This window comes from Equus caballus, chromosome 16 (assembly GCF_041296265.1).
Source record: "Equus caballus isolate H_3958 breed thoroughbred chromosome 16, TB-T2T, whole genome shotgun sequence".
NCBI classification, from domain to species: Eukaryota; Metazoa; Chordata; class Mammalia; order Perissodactyla; family Equidae; genus Equus; species Equus caballus.
In genome coordinates this window covers 73,442,079-73,458,598 of record NC_091699.1, presented here as the reverse complement: position 1 = coordinate 73,458,598, position 16,520 = coordinate 73,442,079, and the positions used below count along the sequence as shown (strand labels likewise).

The window sequence follows — 16,520 nt, the reverse complement described above, 5'->3', positions numbered from 1 at the left end:
GGTTCTGACCTAAACTACTGGTCCACAGCCATGCTGTGGCAGCAATCCACATGCAAAATAGAGGACAATTAGCACAGATGCTTGCTCAGGGCAAAATGTCCTCAAGCAAAAAGAGGAAGATTGGCAACAGCTGTTAGCTCAAGGCGAATCTTCCTCAGCAAAAGAAAGAAAAATAATCTGTAAAAATTGCTTCTTTTCCTTTTCTTGCCCAAGTACTAGTCACCTTTTGATTGTTTTGCATCTAAAAGAAGGGCAACATAATAGCAATTATTGCCAGGTGAATTAAGAGCATTATGTGAGTGTGGGTAATTCCTGTCTTTAAAAATAAGCAGTAGACATGTAACAGTTTTAGTGTTAATTTTACATACATTCCTGTTTCAACATGTAGTACTGATTTTGATTTCCACCAAATAAGTATAATGGTATAGGTAAGTGAAAATTTGGTGAATAGAAATAATTTTAGGTGGGCTAATACCTCTGAAAAAGTATCTACACATTGGAATATATTATACTTAATACATAAGTAATTAAAAGCACAGATTAACTACTTCTAGAAATTTTAAAATCAGATCTTTCTGAACAGTTTTATTTTTGCTAAGCTTTAATCTTTTTTTTTAAAGGACAATTGTTGTTAGTAGGCAATTAGCTGCTTTCTTGAATATGATGAGAAAAACCATCATGTACCATATTAATGCAAATTATTATAATAAGTACAAGGCAAAGGGCACAGTAATCCTTTGTGGTTTTATTCATCTTTGGAAGAGGTTAGGAGAATACTGGCTTGAATTCTGTCATTCTATCTACTTACTTTACTGTGTTCTTAAAAATACTGTTCATAGAACTTCTTAGGTGACAAGTTAAGCTGAGTGTTAATGGAATGTTAATGACACACATTCTTTATAAATGTCTATCTTAAGGGGTTTTTTTTTAAATGAATTAGAATTTACCATGGAATCTAAGGCTTCCTTGTTTTTCAAGAATTTTCTTTTAGTTTTCTTAAATGCTTATCTTTGACATAATAAAACTTTCTGTTTTTTGCCCTTTGAGAATTTTTTTTTTTTGAGGAAGATTAGCCCTGAGCTAACTGCTGCCAATCCTCCTCTTTTTGCTGAGGAGGACTGGCCCTGAGCTAACATCAATGCCCATCTTCCTCTACTTTATATGTGGGATGCCTACCACAGCATGGCTTGCCAAGTGGTGTCATGTCCGTACCCAGGATCTGAACTGGCAAACCCCAGGCCGCCGAGAAGCGGAACGTGCGCACTTAACCGCTGAGCCACCTGGCCGGCTCCTGAGAATTTTTAAATACAAATTGAGTTAAAAGATTCTTCCAAAATCTGCTGCTTCATCAAAACGCATTAAAACATTTCTTATGGCAGGAAAGGATTCTATTAGTCTTTTAGTTGCTACTGTCAGGGATTAAGAGACAAGAAGAAACCAGGTAGGAAATGGCTAACAAACTGGAAATATTTGCACATACCAAAATACCACTATTTCATTTTCTTTGTATCTAAGTGGTCTTAGGACAATTCTTTTGCTCCTCGGCAGGTGTGTGGGGTGCCCTGTAGACTGGCTCCTGTGATCTGGCCAGTATACTCTGCTGTCTCCATCTTGAGGAGTAGAGGATTATGCTGTCTAAGGAAACATTGCCAATGAGACCAGTAAACAAAGTTCTGCTGTGTTGGAGCTCCTCAGCCTGAGTGCCAGCAAGTGGAAGAGAATCTGGGCCAATCTTCCAAGTAGGTTTTCTGAACTTGCCACTCCATCTGTGCCTTTTCTTGGAATTTTTCAATCTGGCTTGTGTTGGTCAAACGCGGATGGCTGGGCTAAGGAGAACTATAGCTTGAAGGTATGCATACTCACAGCTGTCTATATCCAGCTTCGCCAGACTGTTAGAAAACTCCTAAGATTCCAGATGTGCCCCATGACTTGCTTTATCCAGTGGTGAATATGAGCTGCTTGCCACCGGGTGGCTCCAGGAAAGCCAGAATCACCTTCTGAGTTCCAGCTTCCCCTGGGCTGGTCAGGATGGACTGCTTCTTGGGGGATCCGGCGGCGTCCACTGCGGTGACTCTCTGGATCTTCTGTCCCATCTGCTGGTCTGTCACGTCTCAATGCGCTGAGGTGAGGCTACCTCAGAGTGGGCCGAGATTATCTGCATGTGCGGGGAGAGGCTGGTCCTCCCTGTAGATTCTAGCTGAGAGATCTGTGTTCGTAGTACCTCAGCCATCTGCTGGGTCCCCACTCTGTGCTGGACCAGTCTCCCCATATTTGTAGCCATGGTGAAACAAGATCATTCGAGAACCTCAGGATTTGGCACCAGTGCGGCCTAGAAGCAGGTACTGTGTCTGCAGCTGGCAGCCCAGGATGGAGGGCAGCGTCTAGGGAGGGAGGGTGTCTGCCAACGTGGGAACTTGGGTCAGGGTGAGGTGGCGGGGGTGGGGGGGGGAGCGTCTGGGGAGGGAAGCCTGGGTTACAGGGAAGGGGAGGACGTTACTGTTTTTGTCGGTGAAAGGTCAGAGTTTGTAACCCCGGTGCCGCTGCCCCTGCCCATGCCCTTTTATTCCTTAAGGTTGGAAAAATTATTTTATGAAGCCTTAAGAAGTACTGAATATAATTAAACTGTAGTCCAAAGTTAGATACAATTTAATAGCAGTTCAGTTCCAAAATAAAACTCATTGTAGGTGAGATCATGAAATTTCCTAACACAACTTTTAATGCATGGCGCTAATTTTCTTAAACAACTCAGAGGAAACAATATTTACGGTAGATGGAGTATTTATGAAAAATCTGGCATCAGGTATATTATATATGTGTGTATAGATATATGTACATGCTATGAATAACTAGGTTATATATATGAACTAGGAAACACATATATGTCAACGGCAGTTTTAGAGTTCAGAGTTTGAGAGTGGGATTTATAAATGCTTTTCAAAGTGTGGGGTTTGGAAAAGGAGCAGACATCTTGTTTTCAAAATCTGAAGTTTCTCTCAGGACTGAAGTAAAAGTTGTAACTACCACAGAAGAGGAAGAAAGGGAATATGAATGTGGTATGGAACAGCCTGGCCCTGCTGGTCTATCTGATGCACGTGGTGAAGGCCCTGATGGATAACCCTGTGCTGTATCTAGAAAAATATGTGTATGAATTGATTCCATCTGTGATGACCTGCATCGTTAGCAGGCAGCTGTGCCTGAGGCCAGATGTGGACAATCACTGTGTGATCCAGGACTTTGCTGCCCACCTGGTGGCCCAGATCTGCAAGCATTTTAGCACAACCACAAACAACACCCACTGCCGGATCACCAAGACCTTCACTGAGAGCTGAGCGCACTGAGAAGACTCCATGGGCAGCTCATTATGGCTCCATCACAGGCCTGGCAGAGCCGGGACACGATGTGATTAGGACTCTGATTCTGCTACGGCTGCAGCAGGAGGGGAAGTGGATCCACACTGTGCTGGATAGCCTTGTGCTGAGCAATATTGACTATGTCTGAGATGACCATGTGCAGAGTCTCCTCCTGAAACACTGTGCCCCAGTTCTGGCAATGCTGCACGCACCATCTGACAATTAGAATAACTATGGGGAATAGTTATAGAATTTGGGTCCCTCGGGCCCGTCTTCTGCTCCCATGTGGTCAAAGCCCAGGCCCAGGCTGCTCTGCAGGCTCTGTAGGTCAACAGGATCACTCTGACCATCACTCAGCCCCTGCCCACATGGACCCTCCTGCAGGCCCCTCAGCCTGGCCCTCGGACCCTTGGCTTGCTGAAGGTTCCTGGCTCCATGGCATTGTCAGTCCAGACACTGGTGCCCAGCCTCAGCTTTCCCCCCTCCCACACAAGTTTATTGTAATGTCATTGTCCTCCAGTGACTCATCCACCCAACAGATCCTGTTCCTCAGTACCTCAACCCCTGGCTCAGGCTCTACCACTACCTCTCCCAACTTCATTATGGTCCGCAGTGTGCAGCCCATTGTCAAGCTGGTCTCCACTGCCACAACCGTACTGCCCAGCACTGCTCCCTCTGCTCCTGGCAGTGTTCAGAAGTACACTGAGGTCTGTCTTCCCCCAAAAGAGCAGGGCAAAAGAGGCCCCGCCTCTTATCCTTCTCCAGCCCCTACCCTGTCCTCAGCCCCTTCCTGCTTGGGGGTATGGAGCCAGTGCCTTCCGTAGTGGGAAACAGGAAGTTGGATAGTCCTCCTACAGCTCGAGGGACTCCAAAGTCTAATTGCTCTCAGCCCCCTGGATCTGGCTTCTATCAGTCTGCTCCTTATTGCTGTCACACATCTGCTAACTTTCTTCTCTCCCCTAAATTCTTGCACACATAATGGGTGGAAGGAAATAGTCTGCTTCCCCTACATTACTTTCTTTTTAGATATTGTACAGCCAATTCCTCATTATAAAAATTATAAAAAGGCAAAGAAGACTTGTACGTAAGAACTGAAACCATAAAACTCCTAGAAGAAAACGTGAGTGGTAAGCTCCTTGACATCCCTCTTGGTGATGATTTTTTGGATTTCATGCCAAAAGCAAAGTCAACAGAAGCAAAAGCAAACAAGAGAGACTACATCAAACTATAACATTTCTGCACAGCAAAGGAAACCATCAACAAACTGAAAAGGCAACTTACAAGAATGGGAGAAGATATTTGCAAATCATATATCTGCTAAAGGGTTAATATCCAAAATATAGAAAGAATTCATAAAGCTCCACAGCAAAAAAAATCTGATTTAAAAATGGGCAGAGAATCTGAATAGATATTTTTTCAAAGAAGACATACAGATGGCCAACAGACGCTTGAAAAGGTGCTCAACATCATTAATCATCAGGGAAATGCAAATCAAAACCACAATGAGATGTCACCTCACACCTGGTAGAATGGCTATCATCAAAAAGACAAGAGATAACAAATGCTGGCAAGGATGTGGAGAAGAGGGAACCCTTGTAACCTGTTAGTAGGAATGTAAATTGGTGCAGCCGCTATGGAAAACAGTATTTTTCTCAAAAAATTAAACAGTTTCTCAAAAAATTAAAAATAGAACTACAATATGATCTAGCAATTCTACTTCTGGGTATTTATCTGAAGGAAACAAAAACACTAACTCAAAAAGATATATGCACCCCCATGTTCATTCCATGTTCATTGCAGCATTATTTACAATAACCAAGACATGGAAACAACCTTAAGTGTCCTTCTATAGATGACTGGATAAAGAAAATGTGGTATGCACACACACACACACACACACACACACACACACACAAAACAATGGAATATTATTCAGCCATAAAAAGCAGGAAATCCTGCCATTTGCAATGACATGGATGGACCTTGAAGGCATTATTCTAAGTGAAATAAGTCAGACAGAGAAAGACAAATACCATATGATTTCACTTATCTTAATCTTAAAAATATCTTAAATCTTTAAAAATTTAAGAATCTTAAAAAAAAAGCCCAGAACCTAACTCATTGGTATAAGAACAGATTGGTGGTTGCCAGAGGAAGGGGTGTGTGTGTTGGGGGGTGAATGGGTGAAGGGGGTCAAAAGGTACAAACCTCTAGTTATAAAATAAATAATTCCTGGGGATGTCAAGTACAGTATGGTGACTGTGGTTAGTAATACTGTGCTATTTACTTGAAAGTTGCTAAGAGGTTAGATCTTAAAAGTTCTCATTACAAGAAAAAAAATTTGTAACTATGTGATGATGGATGTTAACTCGACTTATTGTGGTGATCATTTCTCAATATTTACAAATATCGAATCATTATGTTGTCCATCTGAAACTAATATAATGTTATATGTCAATTATATCTCAATTAAAAAAAGAATTTAGAAAAACATTTATTAGTTTTTTCTGTATACAAAAATTTATAGAAAATTGGGTCATAATCCTCCATACAGATAACTTTTGTTGACATTATTAAAAATTAATAATTCATGTATTATATCTATATATAGTATATATATCTATTAGTATATAGTATACATATGTAAATGTGGCAGGAAAAATTGTGAAAAACTTTGAAATAGGTAAGAAATATTACTAAGTGTCCTGTTCAGTGTACCATTCCAGCTTATCTTAGCCTTTCCTTGTTTTGGAGCTGTTCTACAACTTTGTATATTGTAGAAAATTGATAATAATGCACATAATTCTTGTCCATAGAAATGCAAATGAATGTGTGTAGTAGAATTCAGTTGATTTTTGTCCTGAGAATAGATCTATTTTGTAGCTATTTATAAATCATTTTAACATTTCTGATCTCCCATATACATGTGGTTCTTTGAATTCTTCTTTGAACTGGTTATAACATCTTATGGGTTCCCTCATTAATTAATGAATTAAATCAAATCTCTGCTATCTATTCGTTTTAATTTGTATGAGAATCATGATTTTACTTTATTTAAAAAAAATGCTTTAATAGATGGCTACAACATTTGAACAATATAAAATGGAATAACACGAAAAGCAAAATCTTACCTAGTTTCAGTCCAATGATGAAGAGAGATATTTATCATAATGTAAGATAAATGTAAAATTACATTTATGATAAGTGTGATGAAAAAGTGGAACTCATTACTGTGAGAGCAGGTAAGAGGATGATTGCACTTAGTCAGGGCAATCTGAAAAGGCTTCTCTGACATAGTAACAAGTGGGCTGAGATCTGACAGTGAGTCAGGAAAACCATTATTTGTGAATGTAAAATGAGACACATTTGCCCTGTCATGTGACTTCCTCCAGGAGCACTTGGTTGATTGATTGCAGACATGGAAAAAGCAAGAGCCTGGGTGAATGCAGGACTGGGAGAGGAGGGCAGGGGGTAATGTTAGGATGTTGGGGAGAGTGTTATTGAAATGATAGCTCATGGAATCTAAAGAGGATAAGTAAGGAATTAAAAAAAAAAAGAAGACGTAGGTGGTTAGGACTGATACATTGAGAGAAAATTGAGGCATTTATAAACTTGAAGTTCTGATGAAATTCATGATACAAATTGGAAGGAGAGGCAGTTTTGAGCCTGGGTTGTGTGAAATAGAAATTTTTGAGGTGGAGCGGTTGCAGGAAATGAGAAAGTTCAAGGTGTCACCATGGGAGTGGTGAAATGAAAGATCCTGGAGACAAAGACATCATGGACTGCTGAGGCCAGTTATTCAACTGGGTGCCTATGTGGACAGTGAGGTTCCCTGGCATTTATTGATGGCAGGATCTGGGGGTGAGTCATGTGCCAAGTCACAGGTGAATGAAGAGGAATGACCAGAAGGAGGAAAAACAGAGAGAAAAACAAGGGGAGGAACAACGGCCCAAAGGTTCAGGAGTACAAGAGATTGTTCTACTATCACCTGGGGCGGCTACGGGGCCAGCAGTGCCCTTGGCGAGAGCCAGTCTCAGTTAATTCAAGGTAGTGGAGGAGAGGCTCTGGGCCAGGATGAGATTATAGGGAGGTTGCAGATATGGGTCAGGAGTTATGTGGGTGCAGTAGAATGTTTTGGGAAGTGGATGAAGGGTCTGTGACTAGGTCATGGGCAAGGAAGGATGAATATTAAGGGATGGTACCCTGAAATGGTGTTAGGGTGGTGGTTTACAGTTTGGATGTTGTTACATCAAAGCAACAACTAGAGGCAATGTGGATTTGACTCTCAAACATTTTTTCGAGGACAAGTAGGAACTAATGAGTAGCAGCTAATAAGACTTTTTCTTTTTTGGGAGGCAGATAGCAGCTAACATTATCGAGTCCTTTTGTTTCTTGTTGGGTGAAAAATGATATCTCCTTGCTGCTTTAAGCTGCATTTCTTCAATTTCAATTGAGATTGGGCATATTTTCATTTATTTTTAAAAGAATTGTTTTAAATTGGATTGTTTATCTTTTTCTTCTTGATTTGCACCAGCTCTTAGTAGATTAAGCAAATTAGCTCTTTGACATATGCGTTGCAAAAAATTTTTCCCATTAGTTGTTTGTCTTTGTAGTGTTTTTGCCATGTAGCAGTTTTTAAAATTTATTTTCTGGATTTATCAGTCTTTCTTTCCTAGGCTCCTGTGTTTTGTGTTCCTGGGTTTCTGCTCAGAAGGAGCTTTTCCCTCTAATATTATAAATAATTTTACTGTGATTTGTTCTAGAAGTTTTCTGAATTCATTTTAATAGCCAAATCTTTGTTCTGCCTGGAATTAAATTTGATATAAGAAGTGAGGAAGGGATCCAGCTTAATTTTCTTTCTGGATATATATTCAGCTGTCTCAACACCAATTAGCTACTGATATGAAATCTCACCTTTGTCATAAATAAAATTCCAATGTATAGTTGGGTGTATTTAGAAGAACAAAAGGTTTATGTGAGACTGCATGGTATACTGGAGAGGCATGTCTTGGAGTGAAGTAGACTTTAAATCCTGACTCTAGCACTTGCTGTTGACCTTGGCCAAGGGTCTTAACTTCTTGGGTTCCAGTTTTTTCTCATCTTCAAATTGGAATAATCATAGTCTTTGAGGATTAGTGACAATATATGAAATACATGCACCACGGTGGCTAGAGCAGAGTGAACCAGAAGGAACACAGAAGAGAGGAGATGAGAGAACTAACAGAGAGGTAGGTTATCTAAGACCCTGTGGGCCATTGTATAGACTTTGGTTTTTCTTCTCTGAGTAAGATAGGAAGCCTCTAAGGATTTTGAGCAGAGACATGATAGGATCTAACATATTTTAAAAGGCTTTTGTGTTGAAATTATACTGTAGAAGGAAGCAGGTAGAAGCTAATTGCAGTTTTGAGGAAAGAGATGATGATGGCTCAGACCAGGATGGGAGCAGAGAGTTGGATAGGAAATAGTAGGATTTTGGATGGAGTTGCCATCAACTGCAATGGAAAGACTTGGGGGTAGAGTAGGTTTGGGGGCAAAGATTAGGAGTTAGGATTTGATTATCTTAAGTGTGAGAGATCTACCACATATCCAAGTATAGATGTCAGGTAGGCAGTATACACACTGGGGGCTCAGGAGAGAGATCTGAGCAGGAGATAAAAATTTGGGAGTCATCAGTGTATAGACTGTATTTAATGTATTTCAGGTCATGTGACTGATGAGATCACCAAGGGAGTGAGTATGCAAAGAGAAGGAAAGAAGTTACAAGACTGAAGCCAGGGACTCACCAATATTAAGAGGTTGAGGAGAAAGGAGAAATCAGGGAAGAAAGCTGAGGAGTGTCCAGCAAGGCAGGAAAAACCTGACAAGCAGTGGTGTTTTAGAAGCCAAGTGGTAGAGTGGTACGGCTGAAAGCATGATTGGAGTGGGTTTAAGAGAAGAGCAGAGGAGAGAAATTGGAGAGAGGGAGTACATAAAGCTCTTGGAAGAAGGTCAGATGAGTGGGAGGGTGGAGGAGATTGTGCTGGGGAGGAGGAGAAAGGAGAAGATATGACATTGTTGCCTAGGAGAGTCATGCATTTGTTGACTGACCACGAGTATTTGGGTTGGTGTCTCCCAGAGCGTGTCCAGCATACCACTGTTGATATGTGAGATGATTTCAAGTAGTACTCAAATGCTTACTTTTACAATTTTACTTGTTAAATTTTGAGTCTAATGTGTATGTGAAAAATACAACTAGCGTTTATAGTGATATAAAAGTAATGGTGTAAAGTTCATTTTGAGATAAATATATTTCAGTAGAAAAGGTGGATCAGTTTAAAGGAAAATACTAAAAGCAGTACAGGCAGTTTATAGACGTGGTAGGGTTATACAAATAATTTACATTTAGGAAACACATACTTAGAGCATTCACAGCTCTTTGTAATCTAGCTCCTTATCTGGCTGAAGTCACACTTTCTCAACCTTCCTAGAGAATTCCTCTCCTCACTATTTATTTATTCCCGTCCTCACAGTCCATAACATGTCCTCTCTGAATCCTGCATTTTGACATTAGACTATATTGTCACTTGTTTATATATTGTATCATTTATCTTATCAACAAGAATTTCGATCAGCTTTTACCTTCTCCCACACCAATGTACAACACGTACACACATTCCGCCCCCCTCCTCCCCCGCCTCACACAATCCTCTTTGGAAGTATATTTACTACGGGGCCTGCTGAAACCTTTGCAATGTTGGGGTCTGTGGGAAGGTTGAAAAGCTAGGACTAGGGTAGTGTCCAGTAAGGTGGGACCTAAGCTGCTGCAGTGGCTGGTGGGGGCTAGAAGAGCCAGGCAGTTCCAGGCACAATGTCCAAAGGTTACACAATCGCAGAACCAGCTCAGGTAGTTGTCAAGCTAAGGGGGTCAGGCCCAGTGATCAGCACGCGGCAGTGAGCACTTCCAGGTAGCAGTCCATGGGCAGTCAGGCAGGGGCAGTGATCAGAACGCGGCAGTGAGCACTTCCAGGTAGCAGTCCATGGGCAGTCAGGCAGGGGCAGTGATCAGAACGCGGCAGTGAGCACTTCCAGGTAGCAGTCCATGGGCAGTCAGGCAGGCCCAGTGATCAGCACGCGGCAGTGAGCACTTCCAGGTAGCAGTCCATGGGCAGTCAGGCAGGGGCAGGTATGAGAGCAAGGGACTCTGCACATCCTCAATTAGATCATCGCTTACTTACCTGGTGGGTGACAGGAAGGCCTCAGGAAGGAGGCCCACCAGACTTAGGTGAGTTTCAGATTCTCCCAGCTCTACCAAGGAAGACTCCTGGTTCCTAGAGACTTATTTTGGTGGGATAGATCTGGATTTGAATCCTAGCTTCATGTAGCTATGTGGCCTGTTTCTCATCTATAAAATGGGGATAATAATTCCTAATAATTAGGAATTAATTAGTTACATGTGAAGAGAACCTAATATAATAATGAAGATTGTTGGTAATAATACTTTAATTGTTAATGTAGTTAAAAGAAAGTGGAGAATCCTAACAGAGGGACTAGTGAGTGACCAGGTAATGGCTTTACCAGAACTTAGAACTTGGGCACAATAACTTATGTTCAATAAAAGGATAAGCTCCTGTATTATCTTAAATAATTGGTAGAATGAGCTGGTGGTGCAAATCAGTGTGTCAGTCATCCAATACCATGAAGGGGCAGTATTATTTCTAATGTAAACAGGACCTATGGGGTCCTGGATGTGATCCCACTGCTATATTTAGAATGTTAGATCACTTTTGAGTGCTTTTTCTAGTTTTTAAAAGAATGTGTACAAATTAAAGAGGACCCAGCCCATAAATTATTAAATGTATGTGGTCTTTTGTTTAACAAATATTTATTGAATGCCCACTTGATGAAGGCGCTATGCTAACAGGCCCTGAGAAGATGGTGATGAATAAGACAGGGACTGTCCCTGTTCTTATGGAGACAAATAACAACTTATGTCTAATTAGTTAATTATAATTGTCATGCATACTAGATGAAGTACAGGCTGCTAAGAATGCATCTAATAGGTATGATCTAATCTAAGGGTGGTTGCCAGGGGGTTTAAAATGAGATCTCAAAGATGAATAGAAGTTAGTTGGGTAAAGTAGGGGGGAAAAGACTATTTCAGGAAGGAAGAGCATGTGCTAAGGCCCTGAGGTTGAAGGAGCACAGATTTCCCAGAACTAAAAGATGTTTAGTGTGGCTGGAGTGCAAAAAAGAATCAGTGTTGCAGAATGTTATTGTGATGTGGAGAAAGGCCAGTAAGGCAGGGTCTTCTGGGTGATATTAAGGAGTTCAGATTTTGTCTTTAAAAAACTGGGGAAGCCAGTGCACCTTAGTGAAATGAACTCAGAGATCACTCTGGCAGCAGTATGGAAGAAGGTGGGGAGTGGTGCCAGAGTCAATGGGGGAGACCGGTTAGGAAGCTACTGTAGTGCTCTGGGTAAGACATGGTAGGAGTGACTACTAAGGTGGTGGCAGCAAAGAGAGATGCAGACCAATTTGAGATATGTATAGCTCCCTTGGGAATAGAGACTACTTTTTCCAGAAAAGAGAACCCAAAGGTTTTAGTTTTAAAGTGTTACTATAAGAGGATATTGGCTGATTGTCTTCCATCTCCATAGAGAAGGGAAGAAGAAATCATCTTACAATTTAATGAGGGAGAATTTGGGATTTGTTGTTATAGAAACGGTGTAATTTTTATGTGAAGAGCTTTTAAAATAACATAGAGAAGTCAACCCTGGAGGCAAAGAGATGAGCCCAATGACCTCTTGAACTATTTTCTACTTTATAATGTATTATTCCTCACTAAATTTGCCTAGTACGTCATAATCTCTTATGATCACTAGGATAAATTTTATTTAAAACTGGTCCTGATCTTGAGCACTGAATATTCCCAGAAGTTTTGCTGAAGCACTTAGACCTCTTTTCTGTGTGAGAAAGAGAAAAGCAGATTCGAGAGCCAGGAACAGGCCTGGAGCACATAGCTAGGCTGAAGTGTTCTTCTGTTGAACACCAGCACCAACCCCCAGACAAGGCCACACTGTGACCACGGTGGGTCAAGACAAAAACATGACCACTCGGTAATCATGTTTAAACATGGACAAAAACATGAAAAATATCCAAACCACAAAAATGACCAAACATCCCCCGTATCCTGACCAATATGAATGACTGCTGCTTCTTTATCAATGACAGCCTCACTCCAATCTTCTCACCTTCTAGATTAGAATTATTAAGATACCCAATCACAGAATTACCCTATTTCCTGATAACATCCAATCCAGGGCAAAGCCCTGCTTTCTTGAACTCTCCCCCTCATCACTTAAGCCAAGTCCAAATCCTATTATAAGTCCTTTCTAATACCTCTCAGTGAGACACCCCGTGGTTCCCCACGAGGTCTGTTCTCCATTGTTGCAACAAGTCAAGAAACCCAACTTTGTTCAGCTACAGGTATATTCCCACTGGTGTTTGGCTGAAGAGCACTGGCAAGTGTAAGGAGCAGTCTGCGAGTTTCGTTTCTTTCCCCACCCTTTTGCTATTGGAATAAAAAGTTGGAATTTTCTATGTCCTGCTATATCATAGGGCAGGTGTCTTCTAATTTCCTATGTGATGTCTTGATACCTGTAAGATCACAGCATTCTGGCCAGGTTCTCTGTTTGTTAAAATATTGCAGCCCACTTCTTTGTCTTTTTATATTGCCAAGTTCTTATATTAGGGGAAACATAACCATTGAGAAAAATCTTTGACTTTCTTGTTATCGTTTTGCATATGGAAGAAGCATTATGCAAATTGATGATATAAAAAGTTTAACGATCTTAACAACTCAGCCAAATCATACTGCTTGTTTGTAATTATGAAGATTTTCTGTTGGCAGCAAAAGTGGCATTTTTGTATATTCAACATTCTTAGTTTGTCCACGTCTGTGAGAGAATTCCCAAAGGAACTTTGGTTTCGTATATCCACGGATGAGTATTCACGGATGGTGCTCATGGTTCATTACCTGTACATGGGCAAACTGCTGAAGAAGGACTTCTTGCATATAGCTTTCTCTTGCAGCTAATTCTGCGTGTAGAACACAGTACTCAGCAACCTTGTGTACACAGCAGATTTGTGACAGACTTTTGGGGGAGTTTGGCCATTTGTGGGTACCTACATTAAATGGCTGTCTGTGTTTGAGGGCTGTTACTGTGGGGAGACATGCTGTAATATTATTCAGAAAACTTATTTCAGAATTACACAAGCCCTCATGGCAACTTGTGCCACACACTGGTGAAATATACTCAAATAAAAGCATGATCTTTGTTTACATGCCTTTTGTGGTCTGTTTGTACAGTTAAAGTGATTGTGTATTCATCACTCAGATGCTTTTCTTAAGTCAGTGGCCAATCTCCCCCACCTCTTCCACCTGTTCTTTTCTGGATGGAAGGCTCTCCCTTTTGCGAGGCAGCCATAGTCATGAAAGGTTAGAAGAGATGAAGGAAGGAGGCAGCAGGGGATTAGTATAGGACACTGGCTGTTAAAGGATAACTTTACTGTATCATTTTACCATTCTTTTGGGATCAGAATGAGCATGCGGTAAAGGAGAAAGTCTGAAGAACAACAATTTTTTGGCAGCTAAAACTATTATCAGTTCCTTCTACATAATATTTCAAATCTTGACTATTCTGAGAATGTCACCCATTTTGACACTAACAGGGAAGAGAGAGAACCAGGAATGTGGAAAACAATTAGAACGTGGTCAAGATCTTGAGTCTCTTATGGGAAATCATTTCTATTTTATTTCATAAGAAAATGTAAATATTATCTTAAATAAAATAATTTAAACCTTTTGAACAGTCATGAATAAATATTAAATGTATTTGTGAAATTACTTATGATTCGTAATTCTCAGATAGTAAATGTTAACTGATAAAAAGTTACTTTTAAATTATTAACTCTAATGTTTTAAGAGAGGTATTGGTTTTACAATCTGGAAACTATTTTTTTTTCATTAATCAAAAGACAACTGAAAGTTTTCCTCTGGAACAGTTTCATAAAGAAGAGGATAGGACAAATATCTATAATTTTCAGTGTTCTCATATTAAAAAGTTATTAATATTTTAAGAAAATCAATACATTATTTTGTACTATTAATAAATGGAATACCTTAAAACTAGTTTCTATTTTTGTCTACCCTTGTAAAGGACTTTTTCTTCTGTTTTATTTACAGTAGATTTTTTTTCTTTTTTGTTTTTGAGGAAGATTAGCCCTGAGCTAACTACTGCCAGTCCTCCTCTTTTTTGCTGAGGAAGCATGGCCCTGAGCTAACATCGTGCCCATCTCCCTCTATTTTATACATGGGATGGCTTACCACAGCATGGTGTGCCAAGCAGTGCCAGTCCGCACCTGGGATCCGAACTGGCGAAGCCTGGGCCACCGAGAAGTGGAACGTGCGAACTTAACCGCTGCGCCACCGGGCTGGCCCCTACATTAGATTTTTAACCTTTCTTATTTTGAAACAATTTCAAATTTACAGAAAAGTTGCAAAAGTAGTGCAAAGATCCGTAGAGTTCTGTATATCCTTCAGCTAGATTTCCCAATTGTTAGCATTGTCCATATTTGCATTCTCTTATGCTCTCTGTCTCCCTACACACACACACACACACAAACACACGCACACAAATACATACACATGCCTATTACTGTGAGTTTTTCTTTTCCTGAACTATTTGGAAGTAAGTTGCATACATGATGCCCTATAACTCCTTAATATTTAGGGTGTATTGTAGAGCAAAAATCAAAATTATGAAATTGACATTTATCTGATATTACCATCCAATCCACAGATCACACTCAAAGTTTGCCTGTTTTCTCCAGAATTTCCTTTATAGGTCGAAGATCCAATCCAGGATCATGCATTGCATTTAGTTGTCATTCCAGCTTGGAACTGTTCCTAAATCTTTGTCTTTCATGACCTTGACATTTTTGAAGAGTAAATCCCACTTACATTGCAGAATCTCTCTTAATTTGGAGTGGCCTGATGTTTCCTCATAATTTGTGCATTTGGGGCAAGCATCGTCTTAACCTTTTTTATTTTCTGTTTTTGTGTATGGTACCTGATACAGATAATTTATCAGAAAAATAGCACATGTGAATAATTTACAAACAAACAAATGGAGGCACCTGCTTAAAAATGTTTTTACTGATGGTGATACCTGAAGATAAAGAGTTGGAGACCACTGATCATGGTAAGTGATCAGTGAGGGTAACCAGCCACAATCTAGGAGCTGGGTCCTAGAAAGAGGAGTATGGGCATTTCAACTTGGGAATTGTTATGAGATCCCAGGAGCCTTGAGTGACTGAATTATTCTGGTTCTGGATTAAGTACATAATTCTAAACCTCTCATCATTGGCTGATTTGATGCTTCACTCTAATTCAAAAACTTGGTTTAGCATTTTGTGATGCAGAAATTTTAAAACCTATGTTTTCAATTTATTTAGATACTTGATTTTAATGGCTCTCCTACTTGAAAGAGTTCTTCCAAGAATATGTAAAACCAGATGGAAGAAGTGTATCTTTGATTGTACTTTCCAAATGATAATACTCATCCTTCAAAACTAATCCAAAATTATCTAAATATTTTTGTTGAAAAAATAACTAGGTTTATAATTTTTAAATTTTAACATTTGGTTTAACATGTACTGAAACTATTGAAAAATGTTAACAAGTTAAAACAATATTTCCAAATTTCTCAAATGTACATGTATTAGAGTTTTCATAGGCTACATAATTTTTGGAAACAAGAGCATGTAATAATGGAAACATTCCAAACTTCTGTTTTCAAAAAGCTCTCTCCATAGCATAAATGTCTTTCAAGAAGTAGTTGTTTCCTCATTTTATTGTTATAGTGATTTTTTTGTGGTGTGTCACATCCTCGAGTTCATTAGTCTTCCCTATGGAAAGGTCAGAGGACATTTAGATCTCTTGATTTTTTTGTGAGACAAAAAAAAAGAACTCCAACATCCATTTATGATAAAAACTCTCAATAAAATGGGTATAGAAGGAAAGTACCTCAACATAATAAAGGCCATATACGACAAACCCACAGCCAACATCATACTCAATGGGCAGAAACTTAAAGCCATCCCTCTGAGAACAGGAATGAGACAAGGGTG

At 39.9% G+C, this 16,520-nt stretch overlaps 1 pseudogene; it reads left to right on the top strand.

Moving 5' to 3' along the window:
* Positions 1-2,931: 2,931 nt before the first annotated feature.
* On the top strand, positions 2,932-4,471 carry LOC100061846 (transcription initiation factor TFIID subunit 6 pseudogene; annotated as a pseudogene).
* Positions 4,472-16,520: the final 12,049 nt, after the last annotated feature.